Below are 19,296 nucleotides of genomic sequence, written 5' to 3'. Positions count from 1 at the left end.
CCTCATCAAGCTTTTGCAGAAGAAGCTGGAGAGATTGAAGGAGGAGCTAAAACGGAGCGATTCTGCTAAGTATGTGGGACTTGTGGATGGAGCCCTTCATTCGCTTTGCCAGGATTCAAGGGTGGTCAATCTGTTGAAATCAGAGCACTACATTTTGGTCACCATGCTCGATCCTAGGTTTAAAGCCTACGTTGTATCTCTCTTTCTGGCAGACACAAGTCTGCAGAGGTTCAAAGACCTGATAGTGAGACAGCTGTCAACTGAAGCGGAACGTGACCCATCAAAAGCTCCTCCTTCATTTTCTCCCTAAACTGGGGCTGCAAGGAAAAGGATAAAATTTCCGAGCCCAACCGCTGGCGGTGATGCAGGGCAGTCAGAAGCAAGTGCTGACAACTGGTCCGGACTGAAGGACCTGCCAGCGATTACTGACGTGTCTACAGTCACTGCATATGATGCTGTCACCATTGAAAGAATGGTGGAGGATTATATGGGTGACAGCATCCAAGTAGGCATGTCAGACAGTCCGTATGTATACTGGCAGGAAAAAGAGGCAATTTGGAGGCCCTTGCACAAACTGGCTTTATTTTACCTAAGTTGCCCCCCCTCCAGTGTGTACTCCGAAAGAGTGTTTAGTGCAGCCAGTCACCTTGTCAGCGATCGGCATAAGAGGTTACTTCCAGAAAATGTGGAGAAGATGATGTTCATCAAAATGAATTATAAATTCATCCAGGAAGACATTTACCAGCAATTGCCTCCAGAAAGTACACAGGGACCTGTGATGGTGGATTCCAGTGGGGACAAATTAATAATCTGTGAGGAGGAGGAGGAGGAGGATGTACACGCTGAAAGGGGTGAGGAATCGGAGGATGAGGACGACATCTTGCCTCTGTAGAGCCAGTTTGTGCAAGGAGAGATGAATTGCTTCTTTTTTGGTGGGGGGATTAATTGCTTCTTTTTTGTGGGGGCCCAAACAAACCAATCATTTCATCTACAGTCGTGTGGCAGACCCTGTCGCTGAAGTGATTGGTTTGTTAAAGTGTGCATGTCCTATTTATACAACATAAGGGTGGGTGGGAGGGCCCAAGGACAATTCCATCTTGCACCTCTTATTTTTTTCTTTGCATCATGTGCTCTTTGGGGACTAGTTTTTAAAGTGCCATCCTGTCTGACACTGCAATGCCACTCCTAGATGGGCCAGGTGTTTGTGCCGCACACTTGTGTCGCTTAACTTAGTCACCCAGCGACCTCGGAGCACCTCTTTTTTTCTTTGCATTATGTACTCTTTGGGGCCTAGTTTTTAAAACTGCCATCCTGTCTGCCACTGCAGTGCCACTCCTAGATGGGCCAGGTGTTTGTGCCGCCTACTTGGGTCGCTTAGCTTAGTCATCCAGCGACCTCAGTACAACCTTTTGGCCTAAAAACAATATTGTGAGGTGTTCAGAATAGACTGGAAATGAGTGGATATGAATGTTATTGAGGTTAATAATACTGTAGGATCAAAATTATCCCTAAATTCTGTGATTTTAGCTGTTTTTATGTTTTTTTCAAAAATCATCCAGATCCAAAACCAAAACCCGAAAGGGTGGTTTTGGCAAAACCAATCCAGATCCAAAACACGAGCATGGATCCAGATGCAAAACCCAAACACAAAACACGAAAAGTTCCGGCAGCACATCTCTAGCTGGTACTTTCGCTCTCCATTATATCACTGTCCAAGTCGTGTCTATTCATGAAGCAGTGAAACGTGTGGAGAAGTGAGCTAGTGGAGAAGTTTCCCATGGCAACCAATCAGCAATGAAGTAACATTTATAATTTGCATACTATACTATTGTACGGAGCAGCTGATTGGTTGCCATAGGCAACTTCTCCACAGGCTCACTTCTCCACTCATTTCACTGCTTCATGAATAGCCCTCTTAGTACTGTACATCTCCGCCAGTGGTTGATTTAGGAGCAGATGTTCTAAGCCTTGGATAGTGATAAAGTGGAGAGAGATAAAGTACCAGCCAATCAGCTCATAACTGTCATGTTACAGGCTGCGTTTGAAAAATGACAGGAGCTTATTGGTTGGCAGTTTATTTCTCTCCACTTTATCACTCTCCGGCTTAGTACATCTCCCCAGTCTCCTGTTGGGAACAGTCCTATACAAATCCAAAAAAATGTCAAACTGGTTTGAAAAGCATAATTTTCAGTCTTGGGGACGCATCATGTCCTGATATCAGGGCAACCTGTAATATAACAGTGGCCAAAAGAAGTCATCATGATAATTTTGTGCACAGCATCTTGAGACCTGTGTTGGGTCACTACAAATTCTGTTCGCATTTGGATGCATTTGTTGAGAATGAAAGCCAGACCTATATTGTTAAACCATTTTCATAGACCTTGACAAACCATATAAGTTTGATCACCGTTGGAATCTCACACAAGGGAATGGAAAATTCTTTTAAATCTATCCAGACCCCCTATAAAATACGCAGCAGACAGAAAAAATAACGTTTGAAAAGCCCCGTGGGCCGTACAATGATTTTTATTTTCTATATTTACTTGGGAGATTTGCATCAGAACCTTCATTTCCTCCTAATGTCCTGGATGACGAGAATTTATCCTGGAAGAATTCCTGTGCAAATATATAATGAAAGGCTATATGGTTTTTAAAATCTTAAGGTCCATACACACTTGACGATATAATGAGCGACGTCACTCATTTTCCCCCTCCATGAGCGACGTCGCTCATTATATCGTTAAGTGTGTATGCCGCCAGCGACGATCGATGCGCGGCCCCGCGGGTCGGCAACGATCGTCGCTGTCGGTAGGGCATGCATGAAGGATGTGGACTGTCGTCCACGACCTTCATGCAGGGCTGGCGGGGGCGTGACGTCACTGAGCGATATGAGCGGTCATATCGCTCAGTGCGTACAGGCGGCCGCCGACCGGCCGGCCCGGGAGGGGGAAACGTTAGACGATGTCGCTCACAGAGCGACATCGTCTAATGTGTATGGGCCTTAAGACTAAATTATCCAAGATGATGTCTTACATGAACAAGAATCTAATTTTCTGGAGTATAGTCTGAGGTCCATTGAAATTTTAAATTCAGACTTCTTAACAATGAGACCAGGTCTGTTCCACCTTGCTTCCATTGTTATGGTCGTCCCAACCCATCCCCCTCCCGTTACTATACTTACCCCCGATGGCTGGTCCTCCTCTTCTACGGATGCCCCTTCTCCCTTGCAGTCGGTCCCATTGGGACACAAGCATTGAGGAACCTACACAGCATTATACAATTATTACATATGGTAGATACACAGCTATGCTGGCCATACATTAGGCGACCCGCATCCAGGGGTGTAGCAAGGGTGGCTCCAGTGGAGCGCAAGCTCCAAGCGCCAAAAACGTTAGAGGGCGCATTGCCGTCTGCCACCCCTCCTTCCTGCGGGCAACTGTACTGGTAGCTGCAGAGCAGGAGGAGGAGAAGCAGATGGGGGGCACACTGACTTGGACTCAGAGACTAGGTAGGTAACAGGGCAGGCCAGAGGTGACAGCAGGAGACACTGACAGCCGGCACATGCTGGAGCTCTGCCGGCCCTCACACACACAACAGTGTTCATCTTTGTTGGGAGGCAATTAACCTACCCTTATTTTTGTATTGTGGGAGGAAACTGGAGTACCCGGAGGAAACCAGCACGGGGAGAATATACAAACTCCACACAGGCCATGGTGGGAATCAAACCCATGACCTAAGTGCTGTGAGGCAATAATGCTAACCGTTACACCATCCGTACTGCCATGCCCCTATATTGTTGTTGCAAGCCTTCGGCACGCACTGACCCTATTTTAAACATGGGGGCACCAAAAAGGAAACTTTTGCCCTGAGTTCCACAAGGTCTAGAACCGGCCCTGTCACCGATTTAAGATTTTTAACTTTTGTTTCTTTTCAAATGTAACATACACCCACATGTTGGCTAGGCCCCAATTCAGTACAGGGGAGGGGGGCGCCAAAACATACCCTTGCTCCAGGCACTATGGCGCCTAGCTACACCTCTGCCCGCATCTGATGCGAGCCGTCTCACAATTTCCCTTGAACTCCCCGGGAAGCTCCCTGGCAGTCCCTGCCTCACGAGACAAACGATGTGCTAATGACCCGTTGTTAAACAATCCATCGTGTGCCTCACAAAATAAAAAAAACGGGAAATATCGCTCAAAATCTTACGATGCATCATATGTGCCTAAAACATGGTACAATGGACCTAATGCAGTAAGGATTGCAAATTCTGCTAATTAACAGAATTTGCGATCCTTTGGATCGCATGTTATGGTTTGCCCATCACTGGGCAAGGCCGCCCAGCACGCTGACCGGTGCCTCCCCCATTCAACAAGCATAAATTGCGAACGCATTGCAATTTCTGTTTGTTAGCAGAAACTGAGAAAGTCTCCTGCCGGCGCAGCTTAGCTGCACCCGCAGGAGGCCATCCGCCATGTTCTCGGTCGCGGCAGATGCGCGTGATGTAACGCAGCTACCATGATCATGCCCCTGACACGCCCCCATTTGCCCACCTCTGCCTCCCATTTGCGCCACACCACCCTCGCAATGCTACATCTCCGCCATGGAAACAGAGCGTTGCAGCCCCTCCCCCAGGCCCCACCTCTGATTAACAGGCAGAGGTGATTGCATTTTCTGTGGCCCCCCGCAGAAAGTGCGGCCACATGTGAAGGACGGGCGCTGCGCATGCGTCTGCGGGGCGATCGTAATAATTCTGGTTGGATCGCGATTTTTGTGATCCAACCTGAATTAGCCCCAATGTGCATACGATTACGACGGATAATATGGGCTGCACGTATGATCAGAGGATGTAACATTCAGCTTGCGGGGCCGCGCATTGCATCGTAACCATACACAAAATATGCACGATGTGCACACGACGCATCGTACAAGGTGTCGATATCGTGTACTTGTGTCACAATATCAACCTAGTGTATGGCCAGCATAAGTATTATTTGCTAATAGATCCATTTATTATTTATTATCCATCATGTTATCTATATCATTTACATCTTCTACATTGGCATAACACCTTCTTTATTTGGCCTTAAATAAATGGTTTACAACAAGAGCAATGCAAGCTACTGCTATCGCCCAGGGCACAGAGTCATGGGGGCAGGACCGTAACTACCCTACGGCACAAGAATTTGACTTACAGGGTGCCTGGTACAGCGTCCTACAGCTAGTAGCACTGCTACAGAGCGGGGTGGAGCACCTGCAGCCTGTAGAGCAGCCCAGAGATCCCCCCCTTGGTGTGATGTCAGTTGTTTGGGGGCGGGCCCAACACAAGACAGCAAAGAGACCTTCTCCAGCACTGGATGTAGGTGTCTGTGATACAGTGTCGGACTGGGGCATGTAGGGCCCACTGGGGGAATACAGTAGTAGGGGCCCATGTTTAGGGGTGTGGCCAGTCTCTAGAGGGGGTGTGCCCAGCCACCACATTGGTTTACCTAACCATTTTGCAAGTGTTGGTCCCCTAGATAAATATATAGAGTAAATACTGTAGTGCATGCAAGATAATGTACTAGATTAGGAACAGCACAGTCTGGAACCTGATCCCTAGAGGAGGGGGTGGGCCCCCAGGCAGTAGGGCCCACCGGTGGTTTCCCATGTACCCCTGTGGGCCAGTCTAACCCTGCTGTGATGTGCATAGTTGCCAATTTAGCTTATAACAAGCGGAATTGGGCTTGGTTTTTTTTCCAAGTTGCTTTATTTTTTTGATGGTTGCTTGTTGCTTGTTTTTGGGCTTATTATTTTGTTTGCAGCTTGTTTTTGGCCTTTTTTTATTTTATTTTTTTAAAGGTACCACTGGCACAGACCATCAGAGGTAGTCATTCATCCATTCATTCAACACTGATCCTCACAAAGACATTGGATGAATAGATGAATTTGGGGGTGTTAAATTGTGTCCAATGGCTGCATTTGTCTAAAACAGTGAAAAAATGATAGTGAGCAAGTGCTTTTCTGCAAACTAAGGAGATTATTCAGAGTTGGTCGAAGATTTTGCTATTTTAGCAAAATCTACGACCACCAAAATCGCACGCTGGGGGCCGCCCAGCACAGGGCACAGCCACCCAACATGTGTGGTGCTACATCGCAATTCAAATAGAGATTGACCCCTGCCTATCTGCATAAGCAGGGGCACCGCCGCCATGTTTACAATCGCATGAAATACAGGCGACATCATTGTTAGGCCCCGAAAATGGCCATGACACGCCTGTGTTTCCCATGACACTCCCCCCCCCCAATGCCGAAACACTGCCCACAGACACCTGTCGCTTGTCAATTATGATGCAAATGCATCCTTCCGGTATGCGATAGCATCATGATAGCATGCGCAGAAGGCTGAAAATCAGTTGTTTGCAATTATTTTTGTCTGTCTGTGTCAGGGTCTAAATAAGGCCCATAATGTCTACCACCGATTGGAGGGGATATAGTTAGCCCAGCTGTCGGGATGCCGGCATTCAGGATACTGACGCCAAAATCCTGACATACGGGAATGCACACAGTGCTCGCCATGGGTTTTCCCACTCGTGGGTGTCCACAACACCCATAGAGTGGGAATAAAACCTATGGGTGCCATGGCGAGTGCACTCTTTGCACTTGCCCCGCTGCAAGTATTCTGGCGGCCGGGATGCCATTGTTGGTATATGGAAAGCCAGCACCCCGTCCGCCGGGATATCATTACCATCCCGACTGGAGAACCAGATACCAGAGGAAAAAGTTCAAGAAACTGAAGGCTATCCACTTGACTTCAAGTTCCAGAACTTGAGTAGTTGACAGACATAGCACTAATATATGTATTTTAATTAGAAAAACTAAAAACTTAAGTAGGGCTTTTTGGACAGCTTTTAGGAATGGTTTGTGCTTGTTTTGGGCTTATTTTTTAGTCATCAGTTGCTTGTTTTTCATTACATAGTTGGCAACACTGGTGATGTGTCTGGCAAAAGCCAGGTGACTGTGCTGCTCTTGTCGATTGGAAGGCATTGGGGGGGTTCAGTGTACATGTTTTTTGAGACAGTTTTTTTTTGTTTAAGAACAACTAATGCACTACGGGCTCGGTGGCGCTCGCCACAGGTTCTATTCCCACTCTATGAGTTTCGTGGACACCCGCGAGTGGGAATAGTCCCTGTTACTCGGCATGACGACTGTCGGGATTGTGAGGGGACAGGATCCCGACGTCCGCATTGCGACCTGGTCACATTATTGGATCCCGGTAGCACCCATTAGGTCAAAAGTACTTTTCGAGAAGACCTTGCTGGGATACAAAGTAGGTGGTTTGCCAAAATACATGGCAGTCTGCTGCTGCTGAATAGTAGGTGCTTGTGATAGGCAAGATCTCTCCAATCACATGCTGTGCCAGCTATCTCATCTGTCAACATGGTAAAAACAAATGCAGGCTGATAAGTGTGTGCGGTGCTGAAAATGCTTCATCCGGCCCAGCTAGTGCTGCCGCTTTCTCTGTGATGGCTCTGTCTATAGGGTGTGATGCCCTCATCTATCATTTACTCTCTGGGTGGTAAAGTCTGGTGGCACAGTCTCTATATACCCGTTTTCCTAACAACTCTAGTCAGTGTCGGACTGGGGGATGAAGGGCCCACCGGGAAAATGCACCTATAGGGGCCCATATTTACAAATGTGGCCATTCTCCACAGAGTAACTATATAATATGTAATAGTAAATACTACAGGGAGTGAAGTGAGTGAAAACCAGATTAAGTGAGTTCCCACTCATATGGGAGGTTGAGGAGGTCCACTAGGCGAGACCCAGCGATGATGTGAGGCTAAGAAGTTTAGAGGCAGAGGATTCTGAGGGGATATTGAAATAACTTAAGACAAAGGTTTTCAAACGCGGTCCTTAAGGCACCCCAACAGTCCAGGTTTACGGGGATCAGTATGTGTAACTGGCACTACTGGGGTGATTGCATAACTGGCACCACCAGGGACATTATGTGTATCTAGCATTACTGAGGGCATTGTGTAACTGGCACCACTGGAGGCATTGTGTATCTGGCACTACTGGGGGCAGTATGTGTAAGTGGCACTAATGGAGGCATTGTGTAACTGGCTCTACTGGGGACATTATGTGTATCTGGCACTATTGGGGGCAATGTGTAACTGGCACTAGTGGGGGCATTGTGTAACTGGCACTACTGGAGGCATTATGTGTATCTGGCACTACTGGGGGTATTATGTGTATATATGGCACTACTTGGGGCATTATGTGTTTTAAAAAAAAGTTTAGGCACCAGTTGATGCCCCGCTCCTTTGGTAGCTCCACCTATATCACCACCCGCCCTGCTCCACCCACAGTTTCTGATCCTATTTTCCTACAAAAACAGCACTGTGTATATATATATATATATATATATATATATATATATATATATATATTAGTGATGAGCGGGTTCGGATCCTCGGGATCCGATCCCGCCCGAACTTCACCCTTTTTTTTGCACGGGTCCGAGCAACTTGGATCCTCCCGCCTTGCTCGGTTAACCCAAGCGCGCCCGAATGTCATCATCCCGCGGTCGGATTCTCGTGAGATTCGTATTCTATATAAGGAGCCGCGCGTCGCCGCCATTTTTCACTCATGCATTGGAGATGATCGTGAGAGGACGTGGCTGGCGTCCTCTCAGTTTCTATGTTCAGAGGGCTGCAAATATCTGTGCTCAGTGTGCTGCAAATATCTGTGCTCAGTGTGCTGCAAATATCTGTGCTCAGTGTGCTGCAAGTGCAAATATCTACGTTCTCTGCCTGAAAAACGCTCCATATCTGTGCTCAGTGTGCTACAAATATCTGTGCTCAGTGTGCTAATTGCTTTATTGTGGGGACTGGGGACCAGCAGTATTATATAGCAGGAGGACAGTGCAGAGTTTTGCTGACCAGTGACCACCAGTATTATACATTCTCTGCCTGAAAAACGCTCCATATCTGTGCTGCATTGTAGTATATAGTAGGAGGACAGTGCCAAATTTTACTGACCACCAGTATAACTATATATATAGCAGTACGGTACAGTAGTCCACTGCTCTACCTCTGTGTCGTCAAGTATACTATCCCATCCATACCTGTGGTGCATTTCAGTTTTGCACAGTTTGCTGACCACCAGTATATAATATATAGCAGTACGGTACAGTAGGCCACTGCTCTACCTAACGCTGTGTCATCAAGTATACTATCCATCCATACCTGTGGTGCATTTCAGTTTTGCACAGTTTGCTGACCACCAGTATATAATATATAGCAGTACGGTACAGAAGGCCACTGCTCTACCTACCTCTGTGTCGTCAAGTATAATATCCATCCATACCTGTGGTGCATTTCAGTTTTGCACAGTTTGCTGACCACCAGTATATAATATATAGCAGTACGGTACAGAAGGCCACTGCTCTACCTACCTCTGTGTCGTCAAGTATACTATCCATCCATACCTGTGGCGCATTTCAGTTTTGCACAGTTTGCTGACCACCAGTATATAATATATAGCAGTACGGTACAGTAGGCCACTGCCTTACCTACCTCTGTGTCGTCAAGTATACTATCCATCCATACCTGTGGTGCATTTCAGTTTTACACAGTTTGCTGACCACCAGTATATAATATATAGCAGTACGGTACAGTAGGCCACTGCTCTACCTACCTCTGTGTCGTCAAGTATACTATCCATCCATACCTGTGGTGCATTTCAGTTTTGCACAGTTTGCTGACCACCAGTATATAATATATAGCAGTACGGTACAGAAGGCCACTGCTCTACCTACCGCTGTGTCGTCAAGTATACTATACATCCATACCTGTGGTGCATTTCAGTTTTGCACAGTTTGCTGACCACCAGTATATAATATATAGCAGTACGGTACAGTAGGCCACTGCTCTACCTACCTCTGTTTCGGCAAGTATACTGTCCATCCATACCTGTGGTGCATTTCAGTTTTGCACAGTTTGCTGACCACCAGTATATAATATATAGCAGTACGGTACAGTAGGCCACTGCTCTACCTACATCTGTGTCGTCAAGTATACTATCCATCCATACCTGTGGTGCATTTCAGTTTTGCACAGTTTGCTGACCACCAGTATATAATATATAGCAGTACGGTACAGAAGGCCACTGCTCTACCTACCTCTGTGTCGTCAAGTATACTATCCATCCATACCTGTGGTGCATTTCAGTTTTGCACAGTTTGCTGACCACCAGTATATAATATATAGGAGTACGGTACAGTAGGCCACTGCTTTACCTACCTCTGTGTCGTCAAGTATACTATCCATCCATACCTGTGGTGCATTTCAGTTGTGCGCAGTATATATAGTAGTAGGCCATTGCTATTGATATATTACTGGCATATAATTCCACACATTAAAAAATGGAGAACAAAAATGTGGAGGGTAAAATAGGGAAAGATCAAGATCCACTTCCACCTCGTGCTGAAGCTGCTGCCACTAGTCATGGCCGAGATGATTAAATGCCATCAACGTCGTCTGCAAAGGCCGATGCCCAATGTCATAGTAGAGAGTATGTAAAATCCAAAAAAATAAAGCTCAGTAAAATGACCCAAAAATCTAAATCAAAATCATTTGAGGAGAAGCGTAAACTTGCCAATGTGCCATTTACGACACGGAGTGGCAAGGAACGGCTGAGGGCCTGGCCTATGTTCATGGCTAGTGGTTCAGCTTCACAAGAGGATGGAAGCACTCATCCTCCTGCTAGAAAACTTAAAAGAGTTAAGATGGCAAAAGCACAGGAAAGATCTGTGCGTTCTTCTAAATCGCAAATCCCCAAGGAGAGTCCAATTGTGTCGGTTGCGATGCCTGACCTTCCCAACACTGGACGGGAAGAGGTGGTGCCTTCCACCATTTGCACGCCCCGTGCAAGTGCTGGAAGGAGCACCCGCAGTCCAGTTCCTGATAGTCAAATTGAAGATGTCACTGTTGAAGTACACCAGGATGAGGATATGGGTGTTGCTGGCGCTGGGGAGGAAATTGACAAGGAGGATTCTGATGGTGAGGTGGTTTGTTTAAGTCAGGCACCCGGGGAGACACCTGTTGTCCGTGGGACGAATATGGCCATTGACATGCCTGGTCAAAATACAAAAAAAATCACCTCTTCGGTGTGGAATTATTTCAACAGAAATGCGGACAACTGGTGTCAAGCCGTGTGTTGCCTTTGTCAAGCTGTAATAAGTAGGGGTAAGACCGTTAACCACCTAGGAACATCCTCCCTTATACATCACCTGGAGCGCATTCATCAGAAGTCAATGACAAGTTCAAAAACTTTGGGTGACAGCGGAAGCAGTCCACTGCCAACTAAATCCCTTCCTCTTGTAACCAAACTCCTGCAAACCACACCACCAACTCCCTCAGTGTCAATTTCCTCCTTAGACAGGAAAGCCAATAGTCCTGCAGGCCATGTCACTGTCAAGTCTGACGAGTCCTCTCCTGCCTGGGATTCCTTCGATGCATCCTTGAGTGTAACGCCTACTGCTGCTGGCACTGCTGTTGTTGCTGCTGGGAGTACGATATAGGCAAAGGAGGGGGAATGCACCTGACTCAAGCGCAGTGGAGAATGATTTCAACGTTGTGCAAGGTTCTGCAACCCTTTGAACTTGCCACACGTGAAGTCAGTTCAGACACTGCCAGCCTGAGTCAGGTCATTCCCCTCATCAGGCTTTTGCAGAAGAAGCTGGAGAGATTGAAGGAGGAGCTAAAACAGAGCGATTCCGCTAGGCATGTGGGACTTGTGGATGGAGCCCTTAATTTGCTTAACCAGGATTCACAGGTGGTCAATCTGTTGAAATCAGAGCACTACATTTTGGCCACCATGCTCGATCCTAGATTTAAAACCTACGTTGTATCACTCTTTCCGGCAGACACAAGTCTGCAGAGGTTCAAAGACCTGCTGGTGAGAAAATTGTCAAGTCAAGCGGAACGTGACCCGTCAACAGCTCCTCCTTCACATTCTCCCGCAACTGGGGCTGTGAGGAAAAGGCTAAGAATTCCGAGCCCACCCACTGGCGGTGATGCAGGGCAGTCTGGAGCGAGTGCTGACATCTGGTCCGGACTGAAGGACCTGCCAACGATTACTGACATGTCGTCTACTGTCACTGCATATGATTCTGTCACCATTGAAAGAATGGTGGAGGATTATATGAGTGACCGCATCCAAGTAGGCACGTCAGACAGTCCGTACGTATACTGGCAGGAAAAAGAGGCAATTTGGAGGACCTTGCACAAACTGGCTTTATTTTACCTAAGTTGCCCCCCCCCCCCCCCCCCCCCTCCAGTGTGTACTCCGAAAGAGTGTTTAGTGCAGCCGCTCACCTTGTCAGCAATTGGCGTAAGAGGTTACTTCCAGAAAATGTGGAGAAGATGATGTTCATCAAAATGAATTATAATCAATTCCTCCGCGGAGACATTCACCAGCAATTGCCTCCAGAAAGTACACAGGTACCTGTGATGGTGGATTCCAGTGGGGATGAATTAATAATCTGTGAAGAGGGGGATGTACACAGTGAAAGGGGTGAGGAATCGGAGGATGATGATGAGGTGGACATCTTGCCTCTGTAGAGCCAGTTTGTGCAAGGAGAGATTGATTGCTTCTTTTTTGGTGGGGGCCCAAACCAACCAGTCATTTCAGTCACAGTTGTGTGGCAGACCCTGTCGCTGAAATGATGGGTTTGTTAAAGTGTGCATGTCCTGTTTATACAACATAAAGGTGGGTGGGAGGGCCCAAGGACAATTCCATCTTGCACCTCTTTTTTCTTTCATTTTTCTTTGCATCATGTGCTGTTTGGGGACTATTTTTTGAAGTGCCATCCTGTCTGACACTGCAGTGCCACTCCTAGACGGGCCAGGTGTTTGTGTCGGCCACTTGGGTCGCTTAGCTTAGTCACACAGCTACCTCATTACGCCTCTTCTTTTCTTTGCATCATGTGCTGTTTGGGGACAATTTTTTTGAAGTGCCATCCTGTCTGACACTGCAGTGCCATTCCTAGATGGGCCAGGTGTTTGTGTCGGCCACTTGGGTCGCTTAGCTTAGTCACACAGCTACCTCATTGCGCCTCTTTTTTTCTTTGCATCATGTGCTGTTTGGGGACAATTTTTTTAATTTGCCATCCTGTCTGACACTGCAGTGCCACTCCTAGATGGGCCAGGTGTTTGTTTCGGCCACTTGGGTCGCAAGGCGTAGTCATCCAGCGACCTCGGTGCAAATTTTAGGACTAAAAATAATATTTTGAGGTGTGAGGTGTTCAGAATAGACTGGAAATTAGTGGAAATTATGGTTATTGAAGTTAATAATACTATGGGATCAAAATGACCTCCAAATTCTATGATTTAAGCTGTTTTTGAGGGTTTTTTGTAAAAAACACCCGAATCCGACAAAAAATGTTCAGGGAGGTTTTGCCAAAACGCGTCCGAATCCAAAACACGGCCGCGGAACCGAATCCAAAACCAAAATACAAAACCCAAGAAATTTCCGGTGCACATCACTAATATATATATATATATATATATATATATATGTATATATATTCATAAGAGCCAACTGACCATGGAGATGGTTTTGACTTGTTAATGGAGTCTTTTCCCACAGGGTATTATAAAGACTTTTAATACACTATGATCCTTTATAGGCTGACTCTAAAGGCACATGTCTGCCTGTTATTTGCTTTGGATGGATGTTCAAAGCATTTTTTAATGATCTATTCTTCATGTGATTTTTTAGTACCTGACTCGGGGGTGATGAAAATAAATTGATTGTTTTGTCTATAACGAAGATTAAGTGCCCTTAATTTACTTTCTTTGTCTATTCTGCATCATTTTATTGTCTATTCTGCACCATCCTGTACAACTATTCTGCAGACTAACGAGCACCCCAAAGCACTAAATGAGTACAGTCTATCTATCTATCTATCTATCTATCTATCTATCTACTGTATAGTAAACAATTATAGGCAGGGCACTTTAATATCCTGTGATTTTAAGAATAGTGTAGTACACCACAGTAAAGAATAGTAAAGAATAGTGTAGTACACCACAGTAAAGAATAGTAAAGAATAGTGTAGTACACCACAGTAAAGAATAGTAAAGAATAGTGTAGTACACCACAGTAAAAGAATAGTAAAGAATAGTGTAGTACACCACAGTAAAGAATAGTAAAGAATAGTGTAGTACACCACAGTAAAAGAATAGTAAAGAATAGTAAAGAATAGTGTAGTACACCACAGTAAAAGAATAGTAAAGAATAGTGTAGTACACCACAGTAAAGAATAGTAAAGAATAGTGTAGTACACCACAGTAAAGAATAGTAAAGAATAGTGTAGTACACCACAGTAAAGAATAGTAAAGAATAGTGTAGTACACCACAGTAAAGAATAGTGTAGTACACCACAGTAAAGAATAGTAAAGAATAGTGTAGTACACCACAGTAAAGAATAGTAAAGAACAGTGTAGTACACCACAGTAAAGAATAGTAAAGAATAGTGTAGTACACCACAGTAAAGAATAGTAAAGAATAGTGTAGTACACCACAGTAAAGAATAGTAAAGAATAGTGTAGTACACCACAGTAAAGAATAGTAAAGTCTGAAGGGTCAAGGGGGGGTATTCGAGGGGGCCCCCCAAACATGTCTGTGTACTGGGCCCCAAGATTTCTGTTGCTGGCCCTGGGTACAGGGACTGCTGTGTGTGGGTACCAGAGTGACAGGGGGGTCCCCTATATTCTTGCATTTTCTAAAGTACAAGCAAAGGACATCTGATGGCATTTGGAGAGACCTAAGGGGCAATTTAGGGAAATATTTAGGGCAACTGGCTACACCCTGGGGGAGGGGGTTTGAATTGAGGAGGTGGGGGCACTGCGTGTATAATTTGTTCTGGCGGCAGGTCTCTTTCCGAGGCAAACACAGACTATGATGCCACAAAGGTGCTTATTGATATACAGAACAAGCTATTTCACTAGCTAAGATGATGTCATATTGTTAGAGGGATGTTGGAATCTGCACAGGAACCGATCATATAGAAAATGTATCAGTATTTTATTTTTTTTAAAACAGTGAAATACCAACATTAAGCCAGTGGTGTCACCATGCAGGTGTATTATAGTGGTGCTAGCTTGGCGGTGCTCCCAGAAAGTAGTTCAGAGATCAACTATTGTGGGGGGTTTTGCACAAGGGCAAAAGAGACTGTGTAGTCTATCTGGGGCACACTTGTAATGTAATGTATAGTAATAATTGTAAGAAAGTATTATATTAAAACTTAACTTTTATAGTAAACCTTTAAAATGTAGAGACGATCACACACAAAAAAAAGGGTCCAAGACAAAAAAGTATTAAAATTAGTTCCTCCAATCCTTTTCTTAAATAGGTTAATTTTGCCTATGATGGCTGTAGAATAAAGACCTATGTAGTCTAGTGCAGAGGTTCCCAAACTGTGTGCCCTGGCTCTCTGGGGTGCCTTGGGACACTTGCAGGGGTGCCCTGGGTTGGTGGTCCAGGACCAATTCAAATTATTCATGGTCAATATAATAGGCAAAACCAGTGCTGGTGGCTGCCAGTCATAAAATATGTGGCCAAACAGAAGCAAACCTTGTCCCTCACCACACAACTGACCCTAAGGATGACATATAAACGCAATCTACTTAATGTAATATTTGTTTCTAAATTTCTCAATAAGAAATTTTTGGCCTAGGGGTGCCGTGAAAAAATTCTGATATTCTAGGGTGCCGTGATTCAAAAAAGTTTGGAAACCACTGGTCTAGTGTATCAGGTGAAGGAACAACTTAGCTGTGAATAGAAGGATCACCTATAAGAATATAGATCAGAGCGAAAATTTCTATCCAAATCTTCTCTTGTTGCTGGAATCAATCAGGACTGTCTAATAATCAGCATTTGAATGAATTGAGAACAGTTGCCAGGCTGAATAACTCCACTCCCCCTACAATTGGAATCAAATTGAAAGTTCAGTCTTAAAACAGGTAATGACAAAACAATTTTGAGTATGTTATAAAATATATGTAGTAAAGCACCTCTTTTGAGGAAATATGTCCAAGTGTATGAGATGAGGGTATAGGTGAAATAAAGAGACCAATCACTTCTGCTTTTGCTCATATGTTGCCATTGAATGAGCAATGAGAGGGTGTATGTGCCAAATCATCTGGTACAGGAATAAGCAAATTACACTTCTGCTTTCCAAGGTAAATATCGCAGTGCAGCTAAATTCTATTTCTACAGTACCTGGTATTCTTGTGTACTGTATGCATTAGTGGAGAGCGAGCAGGAGCCCCCCCCCGCACATTGTGTCGGAGTCTACTAAGCATGCACAGGTCTCCGGAAACATGGCGCCCGGAGACCAATTTGGCTACTGCGCATGCACGGTGGCTATTTTGGCGGCGATTTCCGCAGCGACCGCCTCTGGACACCGGAAAGGTAAGTATTAAAATGGGTGCGGTGTGGGCCCCCCCTGGACCAAGGGGCCAGTGTGCACCGCACACATTGCACCTATTATAGAAACGCCAATGGTTTAATGCCATCTGGAGAGGTATTATCCTATCAGGGCCATGCTCTGGAATACTTGCCATTCTGGAGCATGGTAAATCCTGCAGGTTTGAAGATATTATGGGGAATGGAGGGACCACAGCAGATATCAGACCGATCCTTCCATAGTACATCTGGGGGATACTAAATATTTTGTAGGTACCTCCTAAGACGGCTGTTTTGGGGGAATATCCTGCAAATATTTAATGATAAATAGGTCCCTTTAAACATTAATCTTCTAGTTTTCATCAATATTACAGTAGATCTGCCAACAAGGTGACTCCACTAAAATCTCTGCAGATAAAACAATGACATTCATTCCGAGTTGATCGCTCGCTAGCTACTTTTTGCAGCCGTGCAAACGCATAGTCACCGCCCACGGGGGAGTGTATTTTTGCTTTGCAAGTGTGCGATCGCATGTGCAGCCGAGCGGTACAAAAAAGTTTTTTGCAGTTTCTGAGTAGCTCTGAACTTACTCAGCCCTTGCGATCACTTCAGCCTGTCCGGTCCCAGAATTGACGTCACACACCCGCCCTGCAAACGCCTGGAAACGCCTGCGTTTTCCCTACCACTCCCAAAAAACGGTCAGTTGACACCCATAAACGCCCTCTTCCTGTGAATCTCCTTGCGATCGGTTGTGCGAATGGATTCGTCGCTAGAAGCATTGCACAGCAACGATGCTGTTTGTACCTGCGGTGCATATGCATGCACAATAGTAACCTGATCGCTGCGCTGTGAAAACCGTCAGCGAGCGATCAACTCGGAATGAGGGCCAATGATCTTTTGGGTTATTTATGCCCTACGCACGACACAATAGAGACTCACCTATGCATACTACACAGATTAATTAAATAGAAAAGTAATTTCAGATTTATACTGTACTTTATGTGAATAAAAAAAAAGTTGATGTAGAGTATAAACATCCAAACACTAATAAAGGCAACGTGTATGAAGCACCGCGATACATCCAATGAACTGGCTATCTTTTTAAATGAACTTGAGATCATCTTCTGCTGCAGTCTCAAGTTTATTTGGTAATTGTTCAACTGTGGGAAAGAAATCCGATGTTTAACTTTGATGTCAATACCCTTCACACACGAAGCCTTTGGCAGACTCTGTTTGAAACGGGTTTTGTTTGCCACCGGCCTGCGTTTGACTTACTTTGCTTTTATTTAAAGATATCTTTGTTCGGACAGGTGGGCAAAATCTGATCTAACAATAGTCTCAGGTTTTTTTTTAAACCCCCCAAAAAATCCTTCCTGGAGCCAGCCAATTCTGAACATGCCAGCTGCTGGCTTGTAGGAGAATTTGGAATGCAGCCAGGCCAGAGCAAAAGATTCTCAATGAGTCAGAAGGATTGTGAGATATTAATGTGTTATAAATGAGAGAGGAAGATTTCTTATTAATGGTAAAATATATTATAGCATTGCGCCCACATTTGTAATACACATTCATCTCTGTAAATGTATCGGTTGTTGATAAATGCGTTGGATACAATGCATATGCTAATCACTATCATTGTGATATTAACGCACAACACACATCATTGCGTAATGTAACACTTTGCTGGGCTTTTTTCCATAGCAACCAAACAACTTTCAATGTCTAAATGATGGTAGAAAAACAAAAGCGGATTCTGATTGGCTGTGCCCCCCCCCCCCCCCCCCTCCCTCCCTCCAATAGTGATTCCAGCATAAATCCCCATACAGGCTTGGACTGGCCCACAGGGGTTCAGGGGAAACCACCGGTGGGCCCCACTGCCTGGGGGCCCACCTCCTCCTCTAAGGATCAGGTTCCAGACTGTGCACTTGAATTATACATTATACATATGTTACTTTATACTGGACTATGGTGTATTTTCTACAGTGCATTGCTGTTATTAATCTGGTACATTATCATGCATGCAGCAGCTGAATTTACTGTATATATTTATGAAGGGGCCCAGACATTGCACTCTCTAATGGTTAGTCAAACCCATGAGGTGCAGACTGGCCACACCCCTAACATGGGCCCCTACCACTGCATTCCCCCGGTGGGCCCTACATGCCCCAACCCAACACTGTGCTCATAGCAAAATTGTGGTTACAAACACTGTGAGGTTTCCCCTCAATAAGACACTATCAGCACTAGACTATGGCAGACTGTGCTGGCGAAACTATACAAGGGAAACCCACAGCATAGTATTTGCCCTATCATAATCTGACTGGGTGACAGGGGCGTAAATACAGGTGACAATGGAAAGTGGTCGCCTCCGGACGCTAGCCCTGAAGGGGGCACACTGACCTCCTCTGTTGTACCAGGTTCTTCTTTATGCGCACCAGAGCAGGAATACGCAGGGAACCCCTGGGGCTTGTGTCATGGTCCTCTCTCCTTGTGTGGGCGTTGCTGGGGTGGTGAAAGTTATCTGCAGGAGGCAGGGCCCCTCTCACAGTAGCTGGCACCTACGGGTATAGACTTCATCTTTAGTGCACACTCCCCCCACCCTAACGTCCCCTTCTCCTTGCAGATGTGCAGGGGTCACAGGCAACTGCACAGGAGGACCATGCCCCCCTTAGCAGATGACCCAGAGCCAACCCTAACCAATATGATGCCCTAGGAAAGATTTTGGCTGGTGCCCCTTAGCACCTCCCCTAGTTCCACCTCTGACTCTGCACTCCTTTCCCAGCATCATCAACCCTCACCCACAACAGTCATCATTTTGGTGTTCCTACCCCCTATAATTTAAAT

Source organism: Pseudophryne corroboree, chromosome 12, assembly GCF_028390025.1.
Source record: "Pseudophryne corroboree isolate aPseCor3 chromosome 12, aPseCor3.hap2, whole genome shotgun sequence".
Lineage (NCBI taxonomy): Eukaryota > Metazoa > Chordata > Amphibia > Anura > Myobatrachidae > Pseudophryne > Pseudophryne corroboree.
Note: the sequence above shows the minus strand (reverse complement) of the source record.